This window comes from Apteryx rowi, unplaced genomic scaffold, assembly GCF_003343035.1.
Source record: "Apteryx rowi isolate R43461 unplaced genomic scaffold, aptRow1 scaffold_19, whole genome shotgun sequence".
Taxonomy (NCBI): Eukaryota; Metazoa; Chordata; class Aves; order Apterygiformes; family Apterygidae; genus Apteryx; species Apteryx rowi.
The window spans coordinates 273,940-300,033 of record NW_020448196.1 but is presented as its reverse complement, the minus strand read 5'-3'; the positions used below and the strand labels follow the sequence as shown (position 1 = coordinate 300,033).

Sequence of the window (26,094 nt, the reverse complement as noted above, 5' to 3'; positions counted from 1 at the left end):
TTCTTTAGGAACAGGAGAAACTTACAGCAAAGGAACATTAGGGAGCAAATGCACCTGGAAATTGCTAGAGGCAAACAAAAAGGTTGCAGCTGAAAAAAAAATATTTTAATGCCTCTGCAGAAGCGGGAAGAGAACTCTGAGGCCCGAATGCCTTCATGTTCTTCCCAACAGAAGAACAAGGGAAGGGATTTGAGGGTTTTCAAGTAAGACTCTTTTTATTAAAGAAAAATAGAGACCAATGCCCAGCAAAAAACCTCAAAGATGGCAATTTAGGGAAACTGTGGAGCGTTCAGATCAATTTAGCTTAAAACCAGTGATAAGGTTGAACTGGAGTATAAAACAGAGGTCTGAAAACTGGAAATGGGGAGATACGATTTCCGTTCTGTGGTGGCCCCTGACTGGGCGCTGTGTGTTTTTCAGCGCATGACTTTGATTTTTTTGGTTACCTTTCTACTGGCAAAACAAGCGGCACCAGGAGCACTGGGGGCCTCCGCAGCAGGGCAGGCACGTGCTTCCTGGGCGGCCGGTGGCAGGGCAGCGGGGAGAGCCGCTCACACGTGGGGCGCTGCAAGCCACCGCGGCGCGTCCCACCACTGCCGGGGTGGCCAGGCGAGCAAGGCAGCTGCAGGAAGGGACGAGGGGAGCGGTGGCACGAGGCCGGCTGAGGCAAAGAGGCCGCCAGTGCCATATGGGGTCCTGAGATACCACAGAGCAGAGAGCAGGGAGGGAACTGCTGCTARATCAAGCCTTTAACTTTATCCCTACAGCTCTTCTGTGAGCTGAGCTTTTCTGCTCTATGGCAGAAGTTGTCAACACTTCTCTCTGTAGTGTGAATGAATCATTAGTTTTCAGCAACATTTTCTGAAAGCAGAGATTAAAGTTATCTCTGTACTTAGTACATCCTGCAACAGGGCAGATATTAAAGTCTTTTGCTAGCTGTTAGTGTAAACAAATGACCTGATGGCCTTTCTGCTGGAATCTATGCCATTTCCTTTATGTTCTCCTGTGTATGGCTTCTGAAATAGTTAAYGGTAGGAAGAATATTTTTATTTCATCAGTCACAGATAGGAGAAAAATGCATTTATGGATCAGTGTAATCCATTCATTGGTTTATGGTCACAGAGTCCTTCAGGGACTGTCACAAATTCCCAGCTGTCCGTGAGTGCTGGGTTTTGCAATTGCATCTCTGAGCTATCTGCAAGGCAGGTGGAATCACATACAGCAACTCCCCGCTGGCTTTGCATCTGTGAAGGCTTGAGAGCTATTCTAGCAAGAGCGTGCAGTAAATTATGCTCAAGAAATTTGCTGCAGAAAAATAGAGATTTTGTGTAAATCTTCTGTGGGTGGAAGACTCTTCAGCAGAGGTAGAGCTGAGCAAATGCAGGCAGCTCTTAAGTACTGAAATAATTATCAGCCCTCATATACTTATTTTTTCCTTTCTGACCTTTGTATGTTTGTGTAGAACTTCTTAAATGAAATTCTGTTGATATTCTTGAAAACTGGAGAGAAATATTACATCTGAATCCATTAGAAAACAAACTAGAGCTACCTAACACTTTTAAGTATTCGACAGTTCAGTATGCTATGGTGTGAGGATAAGACTGAACTGGCAGAAATAAAGACGCCTTGTGTAGGATCTTTGCCAACATGACAGAATATGTTTGGGAAGTGGCAAGGGCAAAATTAAAGGAAGAGAAATTCTCCGCAAGTATGATGAGCCCATCTGTTTGTCTGTGCTCTGGGAGGTTGCCCAGTGCACCTGGGGGAGGAGAAAGGCAGAGAAAACTTCTGTAGCAGTACATGTGGGGAGAAGGAAACACATGAATCGGAGAAAACCAAGAAAAACTTGGGACAAATAATGACCGTATATGGTAATACTTAGCCTCATGGGAGTCTAATAGATAAGAATCACAGATTACTCCTGGTATTAGATAAAGGGTAAGAATCTCAAAAACCTCTGCATGACCTAGGTGATTAAGTCCTTGAGGCATTTTGGAAATTTAACTGAAGATGCCCACACACTATTATGATAAGGGCCAAAGGAATTTGTTTCTTGCTCTCTGTCTGTGTAAGAGAAGCCTGAATCAACAAAAGCAAAACTAAGGCTGTCCTTACTGCATGCATGTCCATCTGCCCTTCCCTCTCCATGTTTGATGGTATCTGATACTGGGATGGTTCTTTTTTTCCCCAGCCAAAAAGCACAAGTATTTTTATTAAAATAAATATGAAACAAGTCATATGTGGATCTTGCTTCCTCTTAGGCTGTCTGCAAAACAACCAGTCTAATGTGCTGGCAGCTACATTGGGAAGACTGTTTTTTAATTTATTGACTTGCCTTGAGCCACCTCTAAAGGATTTTTTTAACCACAGTGTTTATTGGTTTAGGTTCAGTTAAACCCACTTCCTGGGAAAGCTATTGTTAGTATGTTAACATTTTCATATCGGTTACCAACAGTGAAAACATAACATGAGGGATGCTTCATTGTCATTATGTTAATCTATGTATTATATGTGTGTTATATATGTTATAATGCTCAATTTTATAATGACATCCAGATTTATTGTCTTAGTTACATCTGCAGGGTCTTTTCCCTTGTTGTTCCTTCTCCTTTGCCTGGCAAATACCTAGTATTAAGCACTTATTGGTTAATAATTAGCATTTGTACTAGTATTAGTACTAATATTTAGTAATACTGAGTCTTCCTTGTAGGTGACTCAGAGCATTGAGATCCATCAAAAGCTTTCATAAAAGAGTAGAGCTGATACCATTCTAATTTTGACTACACTTTGACCTTAGTCTTTTAAATAGTGTTTAATGGTGTTTATTGTACTTTCCAACTAAGTAATATACAGGAGCTACTTGTTGGAGTCAGCTGCCAGTAATGTGCCACCTCTGCATTTGGGTCAATGGATCAGACTTGAGGGGTGACGTTTTGTCAGTCTTTCAAAATGGAAACATCATGAATTTGGGCTTCTTCAACCTCAGTTACATCTATCTATATTCACACTAGCTTGGAACTTGCCTCCTTACTGCCTAGGTCTCACTTGGTTCCTCTGCATGTACATAGTCCGAGCTGGGAATCTGCAGAAAGCCAGCATTAAAACCCACAAACATAAGGATATCTGCTATTCAGTCTAGCTTGAATTCTGTACAGCTCCTCAGACCCTGAGGAGGCTGGAAGAAGGAATGTAAAAATGAGGACAGCAAAACCTACAGCCATACAGGTGAAGTTTTTGAAAAGGTATTAGAGAGAATAAATAACCTTTTTCATTGAGAAGCACAGCTTTTATAAAGTGTTTGGTGCTGAAAAGAACAACAAGGCCTTCCTCAGATCAACAAGGAAGTGGGAAAAGAGTTAATGCTACTTTTTAACCAGTTTCTAGCAAGCCTTACCAATGACTTATACATGAGAAAACCTTTCAAAATAGTATTTCCCTCCTAAAATAAAGCTATTTCTGGTGGCATTGCAGGATACGGTAATAGAGTAGGTATCTAATATAAATTACAGTTAACCTTTAACTTAAATCTTCAGATCAAGAACACACTATTAAAGTACTGTCATTTTAAGCAGTTGATAGTATTTTGTTCTATCAAGAGCTGTTGAGAATATAACAATATTAATGCTTTTAACTCTAACATAAAAATAACTAACAAGAGACCTTCTATATTTGATGCTCTTTTGTATTTTATGTGGTTACAGAAGTAAAGACTTCTTCCTTCAAATTGTAGTTCTAACAAGCACAGTATAAAATCACTTAATCCCTTCTGAATGAAAAAAATATGCTACTTTCTTCTGCCTTCTTAGACCTAATCTCTTGCACAATGTTCATGCTCCATGGACATTTTTTCCAAAAAATCACTATCAGTCATCTTGGTGTTTCTTATTTTTGTTATTTTATCAAGATTTTTTTTCCCTCAACTTTAATCTGTTCAATACAGAAACAAGCTATAAAACAAACAAACAAGCAGAGAAGAATCTAGTTTAAAGCTTAACCCCACTGAAGTCAACAGGACCAAGAACTCCTCAACAAAATCCAACCAAATTAATAGCAAACAGACTGCTGCAGCTATGGGGACATTCCTTTTGAAGTTTGCTGATTAAAAATAAGCTACGTTACTGCTGGTACTTTTGCATTTACTGGGAATGAACCTACTAAATAATATTATTGGGCATTTGCACTGTAACACCTATTAATGAGTCTTGGCACTTGAGTTTAACTGATAAGATGTATTCCTGCTGCTCTGTCTTTGTGCTCAGTTTCTGTGTCCTTTACTACAGAATTCGGACACCATAGTTTTGGGGGAAAATGAATCTTTTGTTTCAAAGTTGCATTTAAAAAAGTAAGAAAGAAAAGCCCATGCTGTGTCCGCCTCCTCCCATGCCAGCTGGAGTGCAGTCATCCTGTCTTAAATCCTGCCCTACCTTAAAACTTCTTCAAAGTTAGATTTGTTTGATCGCTTGGATACTTCAGCATCATCCCTTCCGAACTTTGCCTCCTCCACTTCCCCAGGGAAAAAAGAAGCAGGCAGAAGAAAGAGGTGTTTAGGGTCAGCTTGGCACAGTAGTATTTCTTCCATTTGAAACCTTTCTCTGATTTCACTCTGTGGCCTGTGGCTGTGAAAAGGGGCACAGTTTCTTATTCCTAATGGAATAAAAATAACGGTGTGTTGCTTGTTAACTACCTTTCCTGCACCCCCAAAATCAAAAAAACAATGGACCTTTACTTCAGAGGAGTTATCCTGGGGGTGAAGTTGGCCGCGCGTAATGAGAGGAGCAGTTTTCTCTTTTTAATTGCATAACCTTATCTTGTTCCAGTCAAAGTTTTAAACTGATCTTTCTATAGCATTTACACTGATTGGCAATTGGGCTTTTTGATAATTTGCCCGTGGTGCTGCAAAGATGGGGGGAAGGCCTGGAAGTTTAAAACACAAAGGAGAAAAGTTAATTTAAAGTGATGTTTGGTAAAAAGTCCCCTCCAAGATCCTGTTGTGTAATTGAACAGATTAAGAGAACYGACAGTAACTTCACGGTATGCCTAAGTGGAGGTCTCTACGGGTCAGCTCTCGCATCTTGTGCCGACACGTTAAACAAGTTTGTCAATTTTCCATCAGATTGATTTTTCTCACAGGTCTGGAAGCCTTGTCTCATTTCATCTTATTTCCACAGGGGTTCTTAACATTGCAAACTGCCATTTACTTTTGTCTCAGAGTGTGAGGAATGATTTTTATCTCCAAGTGGCAATCAAGGCAAGGCAGCTCCAGCTCTGTTTACAATGTTGCACATTGTCCTCCCTCACCAACTGGGGTTTCCTTCGTGTTTTTCCCCTCTTCGGGAATGATGTGGGTTTTTAGAATACGTTCATCATAATTATTAACAAAATGTACTTAGGGCAAATGTCCGGAATCCCTGAAGTGAGCAAAAAGAGCAACAGAAACAGTGTTATTTCTTTGCAATTTCCAGCATAATGAGGGGTCAGTCTGAGAAAATATGATGGCCCTGGAAAGGTCATGGGGAAGAGTATTAACGACTCTTTACATTTCCATGTCTTTTATCCCCTCCTGTTACTGTCAAGGGAAGTTATGTGCATGGAATGAAGAGAGAACATGCCTCTGAATAGGTGAATGCTGCCAAAGATTATAGTGGTATATATTTGGATTAATTCCACTAATGACGAGAATCTACTCTGGAGCTACACCAAGTTAAACAGGAGCAAAATTGGTCTGCAAGCCTGTGAGACCTGATGATAGTCTCATACGGTCATACAACCGTACAATCACATTGACTGAAATGAAGCTACTCTGAATTTACACCAGTCCATTGACCAGGTGACCTCCTGCAGGAAGGAGACTGCCATTTATATCAGTGCTGCTAGGGTAAAATTAGAAGGGAACCCCAAAACCCCTTTTCTCTGTTGCCTGCAGTTCCAGTAGTCATTTCCACTTGTGAAAATTGGCTGTAGTCTATCATTAGAGCTATAATCATCATAGTGGTGTTTGTAGCAATTTCTCATGGGCGTCAGTATCTGTGTCAGAAAGCAATGAACCTGATTCTTATTTGTATTGGAGCTAGTTACATAATTCTGCCAATAATACGCAGAGACTTGTTGTTCCTTCTTCTGGGTCTTTGCATGGTGTCAAAGTTTTAATGCAAATGCACATAAGGCCTGTTATTTTGTGCTCTGAAATTTGATATACTTGACCTAATTTAGTGGTCATAGATAATGTGAAATGTTATGAGATCATTTGATTATAAGCAATTCAACACCGTTTTAAAATATTTGCCATTATTTTAGAAATATTTTATGTAAAACAACCTGAAAAAGACAAATCTTCCTCTATTTCTATTCTATGTTCTTCAATTAAAGCTAGCAGGCACCCCAAAAAAAGAACTGGGAGAAAACCCTCCACTTCCACATTTTGTGTGAGCTCCTCTAGGTGTAGTGAGGGGTGCAAATGGTCGTGCCCRTGGTGGGGGAGTTTGGTACACAGCAGGTCAACTCAGTACACGTTATTTTGTGGCAGACCCTCCGGAGCAGAGCATTTTCCTTTTGCTTGGCTTTGCAAAAGTAACAGGCAAACTGTCACGTCGTCTTGTCACAGCTTAATATGAAAACATACAACTGCCGACTGTGTTACTAGAAAGGAACGTAAACAAGTATTTATGGGCTTTCGATCATGGTGTAGATGCCCCTAATGACACTGCCTCAAATGGTCATCTCTCACAGAGGTAGTTTAGTGAGATTAAGTCAGATAGTTTAACGAGCTTTAAAACATAGTGATAGTTTTCTCAGCTGCTAACAGTTTCCCAGTGTAACCAATTCCCCCAAGTTCAGCGTCACTGGGGAGCGAAGAGCCTGGGCCAGGGGCAGCGCGGGAGCCGGGCACCCAGTCTTGTCCCTGCTGTCCTGCCGCGGGGAACGGCTGCCAGGAAGTCAATGGTGGGCCCAGGCCCTGGGCTGGGTTTTAAGGGCAGAGGAAGATTTTTTTGGTGGACTCCTTTGTGCCTCAGAAGGAAAAAAGCATGGTCCTCAGGCTTTTTAGGCATCTCCAACCTGTATATTGGCATGAGTGCTTAAAAGTCTTATGAGACTTAAGAGTTCACTGCAAAATTAGCTTAATAGGCACTTCTCACTTAAATATTTCAGACACCTTACATTTTTCCCATAATTCCAACAATAATTAGATCACAATATGGATTAATTTCTTGTCACATCTAATTTTTAGTGGTGAGATGTTTTGAGGGAGTGGAAGACAAAAACAAGTTGCTGATTCTCCCTTTTCTTGTGCACATAAACATAAAATAGCCGACATTTGGCTCTTCTATCTTTCTTTTCCTGCTTGTTCAGTGCAAGTATTATCCAGACATACATGTTAAAAAAAAATCTTATTATCTATAAATGCAGATATATAAATATTATTCCCTCAGTTAGCAGTTTGAAACAGAGATGAGAGAGTCTCAGGACCAAACTATTTTCCTGAACAAGTCTGATACATGAGTGACCTTGAGCCAATTGCTTTCCTACTCTGTAACATGAGGGACACTATACTTTCTAATCTCATGGATTTTATATATTTATAGGTATCAGTAACCAAAAGGTAAGCTTTGCCATTAAACTGTACTCATCTATTGTTAATGGGGGGAGGAATTTAAAAGCAGGTTTCTGACATTGTTTTCTGGTCACTGTAATTATAAGAGTATAGTGAAGGTATAACAGGGATTTTGATCTATTTTTGAGGTGAAACGGAGTGCTCAAGTTGAGAGTTTTACATTCAGTGGCAGYGCCACATCTCTGAAAATTAACAAGAGCTATAGCTGCTAAAACTTCATACTTCTCTGTGGTAATGTACCCAGTAGTGTGTTTCTTCAGAATTTGTGTCTTAGTGCTTTCATCTTTTAAAAAATACTGCAGAAAAGTTGACTAGTTCCAAAAGTGGCTGTACTGGGTATTTATATCCAAATACTAAGTGTTCCAGTCTCTCAAGACGCCTTTAAATAAGAATAATGTTATTTTATGCTTTAAGACTTTTGTTGGTGTGTGAAAGCATGAATAATCAGAAAAGCTCATTCCTGCCTTTAATGACAGTATGGATTAAGTAGTATGATGGCTTCTATTGTGACTTTGGTAAGAGCTGTCAATGCTCAGCATTTCCCCAGATCAAATCAAATGTTTTTGTGAGAAATGATTGAATTGGTTCACTATTTCCTGTATTCTTATTGAATGCTTTTATTTCCTTTCATAAGCAAGTAAAACTCCAATCATATAAAATGAAGAGGTTATAGAGGAATGGCAGCAGTAGCTAATTAGAAGAGCCGTTCTCCTCTGGGAGCCGATTCTGGAAAAATCGCTCATTTTAAGGACCTGATTCAGGGACATACGTCAATAGTGTGGATAGTGCTTAATCATGAAATCAATATTTCAAATTAAGCACATGTCCTTACCACTTGGCCAGGAGCAGGTTTACAATAGCCTTTCCATACTGTTTAAGAACACAAAGTGCTAATTTCCTCTGAACTGTTTTCTTGTCATCTTGTTATTCAAATCTCTACAGAGCTGTTTTGCTCTCACGAGCTTCAGTAATATCTGAAGAGGCTGTTACTGACCGTGACTAAGTGGAGGAGTTGTGGGCTGGCTCAGGCAGAGGCTGGATGAAGCCATTCCTAGGTGAGGGTGTAAGATGCAGTGTAAGATGTAATGTAATAATGTAAAATATCTAAAATAATTAACCGTGAGAAGCATCTATTAAGCTAACTTTGCAGTGAACTACTTCTCATAAGACTTTTAAATGCACATGCCAATATACAGGTTTGAAATGCCTACATAGCCTTTGAACCCGTTGGAGTTTTATCCTTTGGCAAAACGTTTAACCATGAAAGGACTTGCAAGTCTTGGCCTCCAGACTCATCCTCTGCAACCAGGCGCCCATGCGGCTGGAGGACTCTTGAATGCATTTTCTTGTGAGTAACAAAATTGGCCAGGACCTGCTTATGTTTTCTTTCCTTTCTGATGGTATCAGCAGGCAGGAGAACACAATGTGCAAGTCTGTCTCACTGGGGTTCAGCTGGAGTCTGAGCTGTGCCTCCAGCGCAATAGCCGCACTTCTCACCTGGCTGAAACAAAACGAGTGTGGCTCAGGCCCAACCACACCAGGGTTTTCCTGTGAGCTGGCGGACAAAGCTGTTTGTGCCAGACCCACTGCACCTACTCCATCTAGGAGACTGTATATGCTTTTTCTGGTTCTGGGCTCCAATATAGATGTGACAGAAACTCCACATACAATAAAATTTGACTAAGATAAATATAGGTATATATAAAGCTATAGGGGGATAAAGGTGCACACCAAAGACAGGAAGGAAATCTGAAGTATGAAATAATGAGGCAGGGCAGGTGAGGCTAGCAGCAGTGATAAGGGAAAGATTTAAACTACAGGCAGTGTCAGGAGAAAACGCTATTCTTATTTCTTATAGGTGAAGCTGGCTTGTCATGCTAAATTAATCTTTTCTCAGATAAAGTTGTGCATGGAAACTCTGGTATCATCCACCTTAAGTGAGATATTTTATGGATGTCTGTGGGGTACTTACTCTTCCCCAAGCAGGTTGTTTAATTTTCAAGTGGGCATTGCAGGAAGAGCACAGGTAACTCTGACTTACTATTCCTATCATGCTTGCAGCTCTTCGTAGCCTTTCAGTGGATCTCCACCTTCTGCCTAGTGCGAGTCACCTCACGCAGGCACAGGTTGCGTGTACCGCCAGCCCGCCTGAGCGTGCAACCTGCCTTTGTCATGGCCATGCAGGGAAAGCAGAATGTGCCTCACAGACAAAGATTTAATAAGTGTCAGCACTCTCCACCTTCTGAAACTTGAGCTGATTTTTCACATTTGCTTCAAAATTAGCAAGTGATGCCAGTGTGCTGGCAACAACAGAATACCAACACGAGGGCACCAATTCCGAGGAGCAGCCTCTTTTAGAGCTATTGGCACAACATGTATTAAATCCGCCTCAGAGCTCAGACAGTATTAAAGGAGAAGAAAAATTAGGCTTAGCTGACAGCTCACCTAGAAATAGCAGTCTGTGAAAAACATCCCCTTGCCTGTTTCCATGTGCATGGAGCTATGATGAAGCCTCTGGTGTAGCCTGTGAATACATTACCTTATTGGCAGCCTCCCCCCTTTGCCTCTGGTCTAGCAACACCATCGGAAACAGGCTATGAAGAGCTCTACGTGGAGATGCTGCCACTCAGTTGTTATTTGTTAATCTGGTTTTGCTGTGGTTGTAGTCCTAAAATCTTCCATCAGATTGCTGCRCAAACTGTAAAAAGGGACTAGGGCATAGGTATTGTAATGAATGTACTTGTATAGCAGGCAGGACCGTGCAGGGGCCACGTGCTCGCCCGCATGCTCTGCCCGAGCTCTGCCGCAGCTTCATACTCTCATGGGAATCCTGCTAGCTAGGGCTGCGCTTCTTCCCTCCTGCTCCGTTGCAGCCAAAATCCCTGCTGATCGTTCCCTCAAAGGCTGCAACAGCACTTTAAAACATTAGTATTTTGAAGTATGGTAAGTACTAGTGCAAGTCACCTCACGCAGGCACAGGTTGTGTGTACTGCCAGCCCGCCTGAGCGTGCAACCTGCCTTTGTCATGGCCATGCAGGGAAAGCAGAATGTGCCTCGCAGACAAAGATTTAATAAGTGTCAGCACTCTCCAGACCCAACAGGAATCTAAAAATGGACGTGGCGTGTGTATTTCCTTCCCTTCTGGGTTTTCTTGTGCTGTTTAGAAGCGATTCTGAGAAGGGGGTTTTCCCAGCAGGGAGCAGATCTCTGGTTAACAATCAATAAAGCAATTCTTCAATATTTCTCTGACTGGGCAAAATAAAGGTCTATACAATAAACCTATATTAAAAAGTTGCTGCCCCCCTCCTCTGAGRAAGTGCCTGTGATAGCAAAAAGATGGGTAAACAAATAATCCTCTGGTTTTAATGAACACATCCATTATATCAGCAATAGTTATGGCAACAGGAATTATGTACTTTGAGACAGCATCTCTTGTGCCTTGTAAACACCTCAGCCTTCTGTCAGGGTCCCCTTTGGGGCTATTTACAACTTCAATATTACAAGGTAGCTACTGTCTAATTATACACAACTGGATTGGTTTCTACCACTCAGGTCCTTGGTTAACCCTTAATAATAATTAATTTTTTTACTGTTATACTGTATATCAACTTAAAACTTTCAAGATGCTAAGGTGTCCCAGTAGAATAGAAAACCTATTAAGATACTAAGACATGCATGCTTTGCAACTTCTGTTTTCATTAGCAGTAAAAGGCCCTACAGAAGAAGAAGAAAGAGCAGCACAAAGTCATTGGAAGTAGCACTCAGAGCTTATACAATAGCACTTGCATCGCAAAAGGCCTTATTGGCCTCATTTAGTTCTGTTGTTTTCAGTGACGAATTAGGCTGCTCTCAGGATGCGGTTCCAATGGATGAGTGTATCAGCTGGACTGACAGTAGGTAGCCAGCATGTGACAGGCAGCCCTGGATCGGGCGGTGGAGTTTTCCTCAGTCCTCAACTTGGAGGAATTGTAATCGTCCTGTTCCCCTTTCAGTGGGGAAGGCATTTCTTGAAGTTTTCTTTAGAATAGGGTTGGCCTGTTCAGAAGCGACAGGGGAAGGAGAGGGAATACATGCTGCCAACATAGCACAGTTCTTCATAGTGAAGCCTTTCAAACCAAATTATCGGAATTACTTTTTGGGCCCAGACCCAGAGGACAACCAGGATCCTTCTATCCACACTGCACCTGCCTGGGGCGAGCTGCACATTTACATGGGGAGAAGGTGAACCAGAGAGCTCAGAAAAAAATACTGCTTGGTTTCTCCCCGCGTTCCTCCCTTCCCTCCCATAGCACTTGATGCAAATAAAGGGCCAGACCCTGCTTTTGTTGGCATGGGTAGAAATGAAACGAGTCAGGGAATATGCATTTCTTTCAAACCAGGAACCATCCAGGGATACGGAGGAGAGGGGGAACAGCTGGTGAGAAGCAAACGCGGAGTCATTTGACAGGAAGGAAGATCTACCCCTGAGAGCAATTCCAGAGGAAATAAACATCAAAATGAATGACTTACAAGGTACTGTAACCTCATTTGTTGGCAAATTGAATAATCTTACCACACATATAAATATTCTTGAGYGGAGATCTGATCTTGTGGGCTCACAGCTATTAAAACAGCACGGTTTTAACAGCGTGCAAGGAGAGGTTGAACAAACATCTTAGCTGTAAAACTCATTAATGAGCCCTCATAAAATAGTAAGTCTGAGAGCATAAATGCTAGAAAATCGCATCGGGTATCGCAGTACTCGTAAGTGGATGCAGAGGGGAACGAGCAGGGAGAAGAGCGGTTTGGATGGGGTGGTGCCGCTCAAGGGAAGGGGTGGTCCAGCCACACTGAGCGGGGCGAAGCGCCCTGGCCCGCGGCAGCCCAAGGGCCCATCGGCAATGCACCGGCCCGCTGGGCTCATCCCCACTGTGCTTCACTGAGCTCCTAATGCAACAGGGAGCAATGACCTCTGCACTCAAATTTAAGAGTAGGTTAAAAGCAGGTAGACTGGTAGATTCAGGGTGCAAAACCCAGAGAGGCGCTTTGGTAGATACTGGTGTGAGAGGCGGCTAAGGCAAGAAGAGGGCTCTGCATTGCTCCTGCTTGTGCCTTCAGGCAAAGGTGCAAAAAATGCATTTCCCAAATCATCTGAAGGGAAAAGAATTAAAGGGAAAACAGCCCATTCTGGGTCTCTCCAGGAAGAGAAATACAGATTCAGAATACAGCTTTGCTAGCTCTGGGAGCAATTTCTAGAACTCTGTGTTTTAACCAGGAAAATTATTACATTATTAAACAAACCTTTGGGTATTCGTTCAAATTTGCTTTCCCTCCTTTATTTTTAAGGCTTCAATAAGTGCAGTAAACACACGTAGAGGTGTGTGTCAGCCCTGACMATGCAAATTACATGATGCTTGTGGTGCATSCTCTCTCATTACACCCAGGAGGGGAGGCTGTGATTAATTTAATGGTAAGATTTTCTGCATTTATCAAAATCACTGAAGATAGTTTTTCCATGGACATGTGAACACAGAACGTTTGTTATCACCTTAAAAGGCACACTTTTAAGGCAGAATAGACCTTTGCACGCTGTATTTCTGAGTCTAAATCTGATAATGTTAATTGTGTAATCACCCAGTTTGCCCATGCAAATGTGGCCATTGAATTTCTACATTGCTGAATCAGCATGATCATATGCAAAAAGAAAACCATTACAAAGTTTAGTTATATGCAAGAAAAAACAGCTTTTTCCAGCTCTATCCTACCCCTATTTTCAGTTTCTATTGCTTTTTTCATTAAAGGGAGATATTCCAAGGTTTATGAGTCTCTCTAAATTTGTTAATGGACTTATTTATTAAAGTAGGACTTTGAAGTATGCATGTGTATTGCTCTGTGCTAATGTTCTCTCCTATTTTCTTCTTCGCAAAGTTGCAGATTTCTTAAATGATTTTGTTTGCTAAATAACAAAATAATTTTTTGCTTTTAATTACTTTTTTTTTTTTATAATGTGGGTCAGAAATGACAAGAAATAGCTCAGCTGCTCCTAAATATTAGATCACAAAATTCTGCACAGGACTAACATACCAAGAGAAAGGTGGGCTAGAGAGAGAACTGGAACAGAAATGGCAAAAATGAATCTCCAGATTGTCTGTCAGTGATTCAGCATGCAGTGTCATAACACCACCATACCCTCTCAGCCTGCTGATTTATATGAGTTGAAGCTGTTTTTTCACCTTCTTGACTTCAAGTTAAAAAAGAAAAGAATGTATGGCAGAGTTCTGCTATCTAAAATTTTAATTTGTAATTTTCCTCTGAAAGTCCTTTTTCATTTTTTTTGCAGAAAAGCTTCAGATGTTGCTATTTTAGATTTTTTTTTCCTCTTTCCTCTTGTTGTTCCTTTTGGCTTCTGCCTAAGCAGGCTAATTTTCATTTTTTACTTTTACTTTTCTCCAACTTTCCATACCCTATACCTTTTCGTGTTTAGAGAGGTTGAAGTAGCAAAAAACAGGGAATGTTGCAGAATTTTTACTAAGCAATGTTAAAACTCTTCAGAAGTTTTAAAAACTGACAGAGCAGAAAGGGTGGGGAATATAAAAAGAAAAACAAAAAAAATAATATGCAAATAAAAATTTTGTTTTCATTTTGAAATAGTACAAAAATAATTTTTTTAAGTTTTTCATAAGACACTAGGTAAAAATCAACAATGACATTTATGAGCCAAAATAAATTCATCTTTTAAAAAGAGTTCTGGGAAGAAGGAAAAATTTGGTTGAAAACCCTTGATATTTTCTATTTAAACCTCTCATTCTGGTCACAGAGATCATCTGGTCACCTAGATTTTCAGTTACATCCCTAATCCTGTGGTCCCACTATAGCTGCTGATTAGAAGTTCAGCAATCGATTGAAACCCATGTAATTTAACCTGTTTGGTTTCTGCTGATACGGTGATGCTACATCACTTATATCATAAGTGGATAAATTGTGGACCCAAAATACCCTCAAGCAAAAAGCAAAGAAAAACTTACTGTGTGCTCTAATAATGTGCCAAGTCATGAAAGCTTGAAATGTTCTTCAAAAATATATAGAGGCAAAAATTCTTATAGGCATTCATATAATTAGATCGAATAAGATATAAGACAGTAGGTCACGATTCCCGGAGTCTATGCGTATGTATGTCCTTGGGGTTGGTACAGGGCCCGTCACGGCACTTAGTGACTCCGCCGGGTAATCTTAGTGTGTGGCAAATTGGGTCAAACAACGCAAAACTTGACAACCAGCTATGTACCATGGGCAGTCAACTCCCATCGGCACTTGAAAGAACAGATTAGTCTTTGGGAATGTTTTGGCGAACAGCGAGAGGTTAAATAGGCGGGTGTTTGCTAGGAGGCCGTTTCCAGCTGTGTGCGCACATTCAGGAGTCAGTGGTGGGGCTGGCAGGTGGCACCGCCACCGCACGGCTCTGCTGTCACCCTGCCTTGACTTGGGTGACCACGGCAGCCTCGCCATCATCTCAGCCCGCCGGCCCTGCAAACTCAGCGGTACCGCCCCCACTGACACCAACAGGGAGGGTTTCCGCCTGTGCCTTCTGCGATGGGAGGTCAAAGCTTACACTGTCACGGCGCTGGCCTGAGCCGGGAGCCAGCGGCTGGCTGTCCTGCYGTGTGTCCTCAGCGTCGGTTCGTTTGCGGGCTGCCTCTTGCACATACGTGTTTCTGTGGCGTAGTCTGTTTGTTTGTAAAATGGGTGCAAAATTGTCTACTTCAGAAGGATTTTCCCTGTCTTAAATGTATACTTTGAGATGAAAAGTGCTCTGTAAATGCCACGTAATAATAATTGTGAAAATTTCCAACTGTACCCTCAGAGTTCATATTTATGTAGCAGCAGGCTGGAAACATCACAAAATAAAAAACAAACATAGGCCTCCAGAAGTCAGTTTAAACCCCCAACCAGAGCGTTCCCTAGTAATATTCCCCTATTGCTCTGCTGGGTGCTATCGAATGATGTGATGCTGGAAATAGAGCAACAACAGAAAAATCAGGAGCTCTTCCTTGTCGTATGAAAAAATATCCCCCAGTGTTTCAAATAAWTTCTCAGCTGGCTGAATTCATCTTTCTGTGAGAGGTATTAATGTATTTTTAAAAATGAGCTCTCCGCCGCATTCAAGTTCCTCGTCGCCTCTTTTGGTGGACCCTGACAGAGGCATCAGCAGAGCTTTATTTAGAAGGACACTGGGGGCGGGGAGATTAAACAGGCTTCTGACTGCATTCAATTTTCCCTGGTTTGGGGAGGTTTTGCACCTTTCTTGCAGATTGTACCAGCTGGGATTAGCACATTCCATTTCCTGGACTCTTCATAAGGCTGAGAACTAAAGAAAATTAAAATAAAGGTCAGTGAACTTGGCTATACTTTTCTCTTGCTAAGAACTTGTCCACGTCTGCTTCTTTTTTGCTTTGATCGTTTCTTGTTTTGGCAGGCTCTAAATRCGTGTGCACATGTAGGGCTTTTATGTTTCTCTGTTCCTCTATGTAATCATTATGTGGGCTCATCAGGATTCAGCCTATTTCCAGTCACTTTTGTTTATGGAAATAATTTCTGTTTACCTTTGCTTTTGCTCTTTCAGCAAATTTGCTCTTACTTAGTCATTGAGGCTATCTCAGGGTGCTGCAAAACACTGATATGTGGGCAATCCTTTTTATGGCTTAAAGTTCGTGGCCCAGGGCAGATGTCCCCAAACTGCTCCTCCATCCCCAGCACAGCTGGGGGCAGCCCTGTGGTTGGGGCTGCTGGTCCCCGGGGCTGCTGGTCCCCAGGGCCACGTGCACCCACCACAGACATACTTCGAAGGTCCAGCACTGAGCACGCCACATGGGGAATTGTCCAGAGCTGCTGGAGGATCTCCCTTGTCTCTGCCAGCCCTCAGCCTCAGTGATGGGATTTTGGGAGGAGGACACCCATCTCCTGTGGTCTGAACCGAGAGCAAGCTCACATCACCCAGGCCATCAGTCAGTCGTGTGGTAGTTGATTTTGGTCACTATTAATGCACACTGGGTTTAAATCAGTAAACTGGTTGTCGTTACCAACTTCTTGAGCCAAGTGGTAGTCTTTACACATTCACTCACCCAACTTTTCTTACCATTGCTCTGAAAAATACACAGAGCACTTTTTTTGTATGACACCACCCATGTCTTGGAACAGATCTGGGATTGGGCCTGGTGGTTTTAAACTGCACTTGTTGGCTTATGGAAATGCTTTGGAAACAGTGTGGTGAATGCATGAACAGCTTCTACTGACTCGACTTGGTTGCACTGTAAAAAAAACAAAAACTAAACGTAGTGCAGAGGAGGCAGCCCCTCAATAGCTCCTGTGCAAGTCAAGGGGGGTGAGGCAGCAGCGAGGGCTACGCTGCAAAGCCTAGGCAAAACATTCATCTCAGGATTGGGATCATATCGCTCCTGTTGGCTTGCCTGCAGTGCACCCCCTTGCCATTTAGTTGTGTGTCAAGAGGCTTTTTGCCAATTCCCCATTAGTGTATACTAATGAGGTTCAGCTTCTGTTTGATTTTCACAATCAGTCGGTGCAGTGGAGTCTAGGGGAAGTCAAATAAGGGCAGATGCTTTATGCAAGTGGATCTGAAGTATGGTTGAGCTCAGCTAAACCCAGAGGGAACAGCAAAGGGTAAAACAGCCTAAACTGGGGAGGCCTTAGCGCTTTCTTCCTCTTGCCTCTAATTGCATGTTCTAAGCATCTTGGGCCTACAAATGGATTTATAGCATATGGCATCAGAGTGTCTTTTCATTTCCTTTTTTTCCTCTCTCACTAATATATTTTAAGTTTAATCTCACTAATTCCGAGGTTCCCAAACTGCATCTGCTGTTTTGTGTCGTGAGACTTGCTGAAAGCGCTAACTTTCACCTTTCCGTTTCTCAGTGGGTTCAGACAAGGTGAAAAGGAGCACGTTGTTCTCCAGGATATAACACAGCGCTAGTGACTCTTAGCACAGTCAGTCCTGGGAAATATAATACATCCTGCTACAAKTCCTGCTTCTTGCTTTATATCATATTTCAAGTGAACAAACTAATGTGTGATTTTGCAATCTGTGATTCCTGCTCAACTCAGAGATTAAAAATGAAGATTAGGATCGGAGAGAGGGAGATTTACAGGTATTATGGGCAGAGAAAATGGTAAATATTTGATTAAGTATAACATGTAAAAGAATGTATTCAGAGTACAGCATTTTACTTAATCTAACATATGTCAAGAATACCTCAAAGTCAAAATTCTTGTCAGCAGGTCAGATTCCACCAACAACCCTGAAAAATGTGTTTTGATGCTGCAAGAGACGAGCTGCAGTTTGCAGACATTTTGTACTCAAAACCTACTTACCCAGTTCCAGTCGCTGAAAAGCTGGCACCAGGCTAAGCGCCATCTGCGGCACTCTGCACGACAGAGCTCTGCTGAGGCACTTGGGAAGATGGCTATTTCTCAGCACATGTGTAATTTTTACTAGAAAACAGGCTGTGGGGAAACCAGGAAATCACTGAAACATATGCTACCGGAGAAAGGCAGAAAAGAAAGGCTGCCTGTGTTTTATTGCTGGGCTAGACACTCCCCAGCTGTAATATGGAAAGAGAAGTGAATCTCTAGGGGGTTGGTACCAAAAGGGGATACCTAGAGCACTAAATACCACAAGCAGAAAAGTAAAGTATGCATACATTAGAAATGGTCCATTACCAACACACTGCTCAAAGTGCTGAGGCAGGACTGGTGGTGTTGATGTATTTATTAGCGATTAAGAGTAAGAGAAGCAGCAAGAACACCGAGGCATTTTCACTGATACTGCTTACACTGGGAGACGCTTCAGGGGGCTTCACAGAGCTAAGGCAATGAGCAAATGAAATTAGCTGATGACAAATACATACAGGGAGGAATTTTGAACCACTTGGGCTAATTGTTATGTTCTACATTAACAACTTGACACATCAATTGGCTCATCGAAAACCTCTGCTTGGCTATTTGTTGCTTAAGTGGACAAAAAGCTAGACTTAGGATGTGTAAGAAATGGAACAGAAACTAATATCCAAAATTTTATCACGTCACTCTATACAGTGCTGGAGCACTTTCACTTGCTATTCTGCTCTGCTCATTTTCCTGTCAGTGATACAGCAGAAATTAATAAGGATTCAGAGACTAGATGTGAACTAATGTGTAACTGTCCTGACACTTCTGAGTTCAAGTGATTGGCTCTCATTGACCTTCTTGGTGAATTGATTAATGTAACTATTAATGAAAAGAAAATGAAGCCAGGTGACAAAAGGGTAATGTCATCCATCTCTCCCTCATCTGTTGCAGGAATTATGTCTTCGATTATGCAGATTAAACTATGGCCACCTCTGTTCCCAGGTCAACAAACACATCCATGCTACCTGTTTCCCCCCGTCTTTGTAGTTAAGAAATGACACAACATTGGAGAAGCCCATGTTTCATGCCTGTATGACACTAAAAAGTCATGCTGTAAACACATCCTGCCAACAGGTGCCTGTTTTCACTGGACCCATACGATGGCATGCAGCACACTCTTGCTGAGGGTGGCTGACAGAGCTTTAGTAACTGGAAACTGTGATGAAGATGATGGTGGCAATGCTATGCCATAGCGTGCTAGGCTTGTGCCCTTTAGTTACCACAGCTCTTGAAGAATTCAGCTGTGGAAATCACATATATCAGGAGGCTTAGTGCAGCCAAGTGATAAAAAGGGCAAATTGGGTGCAGATCAAAGGGGCTTTCGTAGCATCCATTCATAGAGGCAGGCACACAATGGCCTGCTAAGTAAGGACACAGCAAGGCGTGTGTGAAAAATGATCTCTCCGGCAATAATTCCACTGGTGACAGATAATCAGAAATTTAAATGTTATACTCGGCTTCAGAGAGTTCCTAAAATAATGGAGGATGCATAAGACCATTTGTATTTGAAGAGAGAAGCTAAATAATTTAATATTATAGAGCAGGATGCACAGCACTGGGCAGATAAATGATGAAATCCCAGTGCAGTCTATCTTGTGCAGTTGCCACACTAATTACAGATCAATTACTTCCCAGTTGTTTGCAACCTTATCAAAGAATAGTAAATTTACTGAGAGCAAAATGTGATAAGATGACTTTTCATTACTACAGTAGATTTGTTGAAACAGTGCTGACACTGAGATTAATAAAAGCTTTCCCAAAGGTAATATGATCTGTATGTATAGAGTGAGAATTTTAAAAGCTGAAAACTCGATCCTAGGAACTATCTTAAAAATTCTTGCTTCTATTAATTGTTATCATGCAAACATCCTTAATACATGAGGGGTGGGTGGAGGAAAGAAGAAAATGAGTCTGATAAACTGAAAGCTTGTTATAAAAATGTAAATATGCCTTTTACCTTCCCCAGATCAGGTAACGAATGAGAGCAAAGTACAATGACCTGAGAAAATATGCAATTCGTATTTTAAAGAAGTTTACAACACTGATAAGGAAGTGCAGGAGAACAAGGGTTGTCTTTTATAGAATATTAGCATGTAGAGAAGAAAGCAGTGAACCTACAATATGGCAAAATGACTGAAATGCAGTTCTGTAGTTTGAGAAGAGCCATTACGCATCAAAACATCTTGATTTTTTTTTCATAGAATTTCCACTGACTTGCTGTGTAAATCATGAGAGTTCTCTGTGCACCAGTTTGCATATCAGCAATATTTGCTTACACCCCCAAACTTATTCTCAAGGTAAACTTATAAATATTTACTCTTCCCAGGTTTGCAGATTCTGGAGAATTATTATGATTGCAGTGTTATTATCTTTTAGCTCTTTTACAGCTTTTTAGAGTTCCCTTTTTTTTTTTTCCTTTCCCAAGTCTGCCAGACTTGGAAAAAATAGAATTTAGCTTGTAGGCATCTGATGTAAATTGCAATGATTTAATGTTTTTGTCATTATGACAATTGCTCAAAATACTGTAGTTGTTCCTTGTTGCTGCTACGCTCCTGTGGGAGAAGCCAGCATTCTTGTCCAGAGCAGATCCTGCTGCACCATTTATTACACAAGGACAGTTTAATGAACTAGCGAGTCCTAATGAGGCTGAAGCCCAATTTGTACGCAGCCTAATGGGGCCATGGGTGTTGGGCTGCTAGTCCAGAGAAGCCATTATTGGGGGTGCATAGAAGGATGTGTAGGGGTACTGCTTTCCTGTGCGCGAGAGGAGGACGCTTGGGCTATGCTGCAGCAGGGGAAGCTGTGAGACCACCGGGCTGAGCCCTTCTTCCCCCATGGCCTGGCTGGAGCCGAGGAAGGAGCTGGACAATTCAGAGATGAGGATCCCCCGCTTGCTGTGATGCACCCTGATTACTCAGTCTGGACGTACCCTCCAAGCGGCAATTGTCCTAAGTGGAAAAAGCAGCACTCCAGGATGAAACAGCCTTTCAGGATGCCAAATTGCTGGTGATTCAACAACACCAGTTCAGGTAACAGCAGATTTTCCTCAGCCCTACTTATCATTCATTTTTATCAGCTCAATAACTTCTTAAATTCTTCCAGTTACAATACGTACAGTGGAGAAGTATGGATGTACTTCTATTTCTACTGATTTCTGTAGGAGTTGGATCAGGCTCTCTTTTAAGAAGAGTCTTTTCATAACTGACCATAGAGATGACTTGTATATTGAACCTAGCAATCTCGGATGCCATGGCCCTGAACATTGAGAAAATAACAAGAGAATGATTAAGATGGTTTTTGTTCCATGGAACTCCGCCATTTATAAAAGGGCTGTAAAAAAATTAATTAGTTAATGGAGGTAAAGTGTTTTAAAGCAAAAAATTACAATTTAAATATGACGTATTGAGCAATGCATTTATCTAAAGATTCTTGTTAATTATGAAATAAAATTACCTATTCTTTTAGTTAACATATTCCAGAAAACAGAAAAAGAATAAGGCTCAATTTAGTGGGTAATTTTTAATAACAAATCACAAATATGGCTTATGTAATAAATTTATGAACCAGCTATCTCATCACTTGAATAAATATAACTTACTTTAAAATAAGTTAAAAGAATGTGGTGCAAAGACTTAAAAGCTAGGAATCTCAAAATGCAGCCTTTCTAATTCCCATGGCTCTGACGATATTTTTTCGGGAAGTGTGGGCCATGCTAGAAGACTCTGGAAGAGACTTAAGGGTGAACCTTTAAAATGAATTCAGGTCCCTGTGTTCTTCCCCAGCATTTTCTGTTTAGCTTAAGCTAAAGTCTTCCTCAGAGTTTTGACCTTTTTGATCCTATTCGCAGGTGCTTAATTCATGTCTGCAAGGCAGGATTTATACCCAAGAAAATATCTGGGCTAGGTGCTGGAAAGTTAATTGTGGAGATGTTGTGCCTCAGTCCCTCCTGTGGATCTGTCACCTGAATAAGGTGCATTACGAAAGTAACCTTAACCTGTGATTTCTGCTGAGAAGCTTTGAATTTGCAAGACACTATGCAATCACGGCTGATATGTCATTGCTAAGTCCATGGCAACAACTGGCAGTCCTGACACTTGTGTCTGTTTGAAAGAGATAGAAACTAGTATTATAACTATGACTGTAACATTTAGAAAAGGTTACTTTTCACCTTTGCCTAGCTATGGAGATCATACCTCATTTCAGATATCCTCAGAGTGATTTGTCACTTTTCTGAGACCAGAGCTTGTGTAAAGACAAGTAGCTTGTACCAATTCTGCTAAAGGACCCCAAACAGTTGCAGTAGTTCCAAAGGCTTAAGCAACCCCGTGTATTGCCCTAAATTGCATTTCTAAATGCAGGTGTAGCTATTGAGAATTGCCTTGGCTTGGGACCGCTCTTTGGTTAAACCTTTCCTTGCTTTAACTCCTGCTTATACGTTGGAAGTTGAGAGCTTTTGGAGATGTGCAGAATGACTCCAGAGCTGCCCCTAGTGCTTGCTAAACTGGTTAGATCTGTGCTGCATCTGGCCCACAGATGCTAGTAAAGACTCTTTTTTTACAAAAGAGAGCAATAGCAGGAGTTGCATAAAACCTGAGAGACACAACAAAGAAGGTATGGTGAGAAAAGAGAGGAAATTGCATAGAGTAAGACTGCTTAACCACGCCTGAAGAAACGATAGTGAAAATGTGAAGGAGCTTTTCCAATCATTGCCAAGCACTTACACAAAGTATAGTAAAACTGGAGACTCTCCTCTTTACCTTTGTCCCACAGTGTAGTAGGTTACAAGGAAGTTTAAACCAGTGCATTCAGCACACAAACAAGGAAATCTTTCTTCTCTAGGTGAGTAGTCAGTGTACAGAGTTCCCTGATATGGCAGGTCGCATACCTGAAAAATCTGGATACACTTATGACAGCTCACAATATTTATAGTTGTGCAAATTAGGCCAGGAATAAGCATGGCACAGAAGCTGTGCAAGCCTGAACAGGCTCGTGTGTGTTCAGTGCGCTGGTGCGTCTCCCCTGCTTGTGACACGTGGGCATGTGGAGACCTTCCCAAGCGTCTCGCATGGGTTGTCCAACGTGGAGGGAAACCACTCTCAGTGGAACGGGTGCCGTGATCCAGCATAGCAAATCCTGTGCTGTTAAACCAAGGCTTTAAAGTGGTTTCTTAGAATTCAGAGGGGCCTTTCCTTTTTAAGCAACAATGGAAAATAATCTGGATAGACCCTGACCCTTAACCCACAGCAGCGAATGTCTCAAGCATGGTACAACGGATCAGAGTTGTTCTTGGTGGCCTTTGCCCTTTAGCATGTCTGAAAGGCAAACTTCTCACAGAATCAGAGATAATCACTGCTGAATGCTTAGCACCCCCGGGGTTTCTGCCTTAGGGCAGGGGGGTGGAAAGGTGACCTCTGGAGGTCCCCTCCAGCCCTTTTCTTTATGATTCTATGATTCATACTGTTAACTAAAAATATTCCAGTGAGTTTTGAGCCAGCCCCAGGATAAACATGATAAATACCAAATCCTGCTCAAATAGTCTTCATCTGAACATAACTTCTCTTAATAAGTGGAGTTTCTTTCATTGATTGGTTTTGCTAATCAATATGTTAGAAGTGCCTCACATTGTGCTGATGCTGATTTTGTGCTGCAGTAGAACCATATCAATAAATTAAAGCTGCCATAATTCTTAATAGTCTAAACAGAGTTTTTCATGGTAAGCAGGTGAATAATGGTCCAAAAGTCATAGACCTGAGGAATCTGTTTTATACATGCTACCTACGTACAATCACCCTGCCCAGGACCAGCTGATGTTAGCACTTAACATGCAGTGATTGTGCTCAGTGCATGTGCATTTGTCCAGGATTTCTGGAGTTTGCTAAATATGGGGAAGTCTGATGGAGAACCACTCAACATAGGTGGAGGTAGTTCCCTGCCAAAAGCAGTAGGATTGGTATACCTGTGTTCCGCTTCTCTTCTATAGTGATTTTGGTTTCACAGTGCACTAAAGGTGCTCTGCCTCTGCCTTAGGAGGTGACTTTTCAGTCATTCCAGTCCCCAGTTTTGGACTTATAGCATTTATAACTGATACCTTTTTGTCATAGAGAAAAGCTGTACAAGCAAAAGCTGACTTGACAAACACATAGTTAGGGGCTCCAGAGGGCTGCTGGTCACCCTTGCTTCCTTGCCAGCTAGCAGAGTGTCCTGCAAGCAATCCTCTATAAACAAAAACCTAGTTAGGAAGGCGCTGTAGGAGTATACGCATTTCTTCTTCACTCTTAGGAAACTTAAACGGGCTGATTTTTACAACATTTAGTTGTGCAATTGACATGACATGGCTGTAGGAGGGAGGCTCCTCCCTTCCCTGCCGCACTGTCCTGCCAGATGTGGCTGTCAGACCTGCATCGTGGCCACGATTGCTTGCTCAGAGCGAATCGTGGCATTGTCTGGCAAGCCCTGGCTGTGTGCAAGGTAACTCTGCTGCAACGCTCCAGGCTTTCTTTTCCGCAAGCCCTTTCAGCATGCACCATCACAAGTGAGAGGATGGTACGTTTTCACAAGCAGGTTTGATGATTGTGCATTGATGACTGTGTGACTATCTTAAAGAGGAGAGCTCTTGGAAAGTTGGCCCCTTAAGAACTTAAAAGGCTTAAATTCCTCTTAATTCCTTATGAGATGCAACAGGAAGCACCAAGCCCCTCTGAAGAGTAATTTAGGGGACCAGCATGAAGTGCTGAGGGGAGCTCTCCCAAGATCCTATAGGGAAATGAGGGATTTCAGCTGCCTCGATGGGTTCCTTGGGTTCACTACCACAGGCTTTGTTGCTGCAATCTTTCACTTGTAAATTTTTTTTACCAGAAAGAAGATCACTGTAGAATTAATATAATTTAATTCAAAAGTTGAATATCCTCAGCTCTCTGTAGATTACTGTATTAAGTTACCTAAATAGGCCTATGTCCAGTCAGGACAGCATTTTCTGGACTCCTGACTCACTGGCAGTCTGTGGCTGAAGTGAGCTAAGTAATATTGTAATAATTCTTAAAAATTATTTAACAAATATTAAATTATTTTCTTGAAAGACTTCTTCCACCACTGCTGATTTGTATCATGGTGCCTGGAGTGCTCTGCTTCCATTTAATGCCTTTTGTCCCTAAGCCTTTGCCTTCTGCTGCACTATCTGTCTTGATCATTTTTGCAGCTGCCACTTCAGAATTTGAAGATAAGGGACCATCTAACATAAGCATTTTTTTCTTTCCATGGCCATTAACTTTTTTTTCCCTTTTTTAGTTTTTTTTTCTTTTTTTTTAAATAGGTACCTCTGTCTATGGCTTCCTGCTACAACTTCAAGGAAGAGACATTTATCTGTTACCTTACTGCTGCACTGTGAAAGTCGTGAATTATGTTCTGCTACCCAGATAGATTTTCACCCTGCTTTCAATAGGTCTCCATTAACCTGCATCTGCCAAATTAAACTGACAGGTTTAGAAAAACTTGACACAACAGATCTAAAATTAGGTCTGCTACAAAAATCAGAGGGATTGAGAATGTGGTTCCCTCCCTCTCCACAGCTTTAGTTGAATCAGAGTGACATGATAATACAAAGTGATAAAAGGGAGAAACAATGTTTCAGTCCTCCTTTATAGAAGGGTTTTGTTATTCTTGCTTTAAATTTCAGTGACAAAAGTGGTTCAGAAATCACTAACAAGAGTTTTCTGACATAGATGTGCCTTGTGTTCCTTTATTGGGTGGCTTTATTCCTTTTTTTTTTTTTTTCCTTTTTCACTGTTCTGAGGAATTGCCTCCAAGGACTGCATATAGAGAAATAGTTGGCAAAGAAGGGAACATTATTTTAAAGAAAAATTGCCAAGCACAACAGGCCAAAAATTGACATGAATTAAAATTCCAAAAAATGAAATCCCCACAGCCAATGTGTGCCCACTGTGAAGTGCAGTCAGGGAAAATGGAAACAATACTTTTAAAAGACTTTGGCCACCATCCCCAAATAATCAGCTCTTTTAGCTGAAGAGTTGGGCAGTGAATCCACGGTTGGC

The 26,094-nt window shown here is 41.6% G+C and overlaps 1 long non-coding RNA gene across 1 annotated transcript; it reads left to right on the top strand.

Annotated features, from left to right (window-relative positions):
* Positions 1-972: 972 nt before the first annotated feature.
* Positions 973-13,013, top strand: LOC112964361. The gene is made up of 3 exons (XR_003252932.1): positions 973-1,031; positions 11,989-12,121; positions 12,935-13,013. It is a non-coding gene; the product is annotated as an uncharacterized LOC112964361 (long non-coding RNA).
* The last annotated feature ends 13,081 nt before the right edge of the window (positions 13,014-26,094 follow it).